Source organism: Panicum virgatum, chromosome 9K (assembly GCF_016808335.1).
Source record: "Panicum virgatum strain AP13 chromosome 9K, P.virgatum_v5, whole genome shotgun sequence".
In the NCBI taxonomy this organism is placed as follows: domain Eukaryota; kingdom Viridiplantae; phylum Streptophyta; class Magnoliopsida; order Poales; family Poaceae; genus Panicum; species Panicum virgatum.
The window spans coordinates 13412507-13415206 of NC_053144.1; positions in this window are offsets into that span (position 1 = coordinate 13412507).

The following is a 2700-nucleotide window of genomic DNA, read 5'->3' on the forward strand; positions in this document are numbered from 1 at the left end:
TTATTTGATATTATTTTATAATGGCATAAGTGTGTAATTTACATGAAGATTAGGGGTTACTTTAGATTATTTATTACAATGACAGAGGTGGGTAATTTAGATACATATTTAGGGAATTACTTTAGTCTATTTTCATAATGGCAAAGGTGGATAATTTATTAGAAAAAATAACAGATACAATAGCTATTATGATTAGAGTTGCCCAATTGATGTCCGGATGTTTCTGATTTTTGTGAGAATTTGTAGGATTTCTCTATTTTTTTAGATTGTCCACCTAGGATCCTAGGTGGCTTCACCTGGAAGCTTAAAAAAAAAACTACAATTAGTAATAGTAAGAAGACTCGCACGCTGATCTGACCGCCCCTGAACACGCAATCTTAGCTTGCCGTCTCCTCCTTTTCGCCGGTTCCAGATGATCCTTCCAACCAACGACCCAGGAGCGGCGCCTTTCAGCTCAAAGACTTCACCTGCTCACCGCCGGCCGCGGCCGCCGGCCGGCGTGGTCGCGCGGTCGAGAAGCATATGCAGCTAGCAGCAGGCAGCAGCAAGTGGCAGGGCCCCAGCCTGTTCGTCGTCCGCGCACGGCTGGCGCAGGTGGCAGCTCAGAAACGGACGCGGGCGCGACTAGGACGACGACCCCTACTAGTCTCACAGTGCTCGATCGATCCATCAAAATCCTAGTATTATTTCACTCGCTTTCAGCTGCCATTCGGATCAGAATTTCGGAATCTCGCGACTGCTCGCGTAGGACTACTGAGAGGCCCTGGTACGACGACGACTCATCGTCTCGCTCCCCGGCGGCGTCGCAGCTTCCACACGAGGAGTCAGCGGCGGCCGGACGCATTCGTGCGTCCTGGTGATGGAGGCATCACCTCACCACCGCCTGTCTCCGAATGTTTGGTAGGAGGATTACTGCTCCCTCCTCCTCCGGACTATTCTTTGACGTCGATCTCGTAGAGAAAAGATGTGGTCTCAGACTCTCAGCCGCAGTGTCGTCCTGTGTTGGCATTATATTGGTGTATTTCGGTGATCATGGAACCTCCACAATCCACACTGGGAGTAGCTTCGCAGGAATGGTTTAGTTTTTGGGAGTGCAAACCAATTTTTTCGTACAAACTATGGAAACTTCAATCTGGGCCATCAGACAAACATCTAAGGAGAGAGGTGCAGAGAGGTGGGAGGAGTGATTTGCAAAAGTGTGGTTATCCAATCCAAGAACGGGTCCAGATTGTAAAATTACACAATCCCCCATATCCCTTGGATGTTGATCCAATGACTCAGATTGAAGTTTCCATAGTTTGCACGGAGAGGTTGGTTTGCACCTGATATATTTCCTTAGTTTTAACAGAAAATTTAACTCTTCTCTTTTGCAGGTTATCTTTTCAGTTATTTATTTTTTTAGATGAAGGATAATAAACTGGTCTCCGCAATCAAGGTTTTGATCGCGTACAACCAACAAGATTCTACCCTGCAGCATATAAGCTGCACACCACATAAAGTGACACGATACAAGGGATTTAGATCACCCCAAGACAACAATAAGATCTAAACAGATTCTTGTTATCAATTCTCTTGAAGATATTCCACCCAGGTTTGCTCAAAACGTCCATAGCTGTTATCTCCAAACTCTTGCAGCCTCTTAGCAGTCGGAGTTTCTCTTCCTCTTTAGAAAGGAGCGCCCAACACCGTATCGAGTGCGTCCCTCTGAAAATCACCTGCATACAAGAACTAGTTTTTGATCTTTGAAATACCACGTCATTACGACACAACCACAATGCCCAACACAAGGCTGCAGTACCAATTAACACTTGATTTCTCAACTTAAAGGGGAAACTCTTGAGCCAAGAACCAAAGAGATTGCAATACTACAAGGTGGTTGAATGCCAAAAGACATACTAACTATATTCCACATCAGTTATTTATTGGTTTTGTTCACGGATTATATTAAGAAATAGCTTTACAAGAATTGGTTGCAGTGACATCATCGCAACAGCTGGCTCAGGTGGCTAAGGAATTTTTTTTGTGAGCACAAGAATAGCGGTCTAGTCTACGAATATAATAGCGTCTTAGTTCATCACTTTTTTTTAGACTGTGTGCATCCTCGTAATGCAGAGGTCGGGAATGCTCAAATTTTTCGTATCAACTCGATGTAAAAATCTTGAATTAAAAAGGTTTCCCTTATAAAATAAAGCTATACTTGCTCTGTGATCATGTACGATATGTACAAGATTGACCTATGTGTCCACATGAACCCGACATTTAAGATCAACGATTATTTCTGGTTAATGTTCCCTTTTGTCATAAAGAACTGTGTTTTCAACACCTACGTGGCCAACAATTTGATCGCAGATAGAACCTGATAAAAATGTAATTGTGCGGAAAGTACACTCGCGCATATCATTTTCAAATGTTCGATTTTAACCTATATATCATGAAGATATTATAGTGCTAAACTGATTTCTTTTTGCTACTAAAGTTTGGTTACTTTTTTTTGTTGGCAAAACGATACTCCTTTTGACTAAACGGTGTGCAAAGGAGCTACTCAAATGTGGAAAACTGTGATATTTCTTCAATTTTTTCCACCATAATTTATTGTCTCTCAGTTTTCTCTTTATGATTCATGATAGTGGTAATTCCTCTTCAATTTTCTCTTGATCACTCTGTTCGCTGCATCCAGCCAATAGTGTTTTTCTCTCAAAT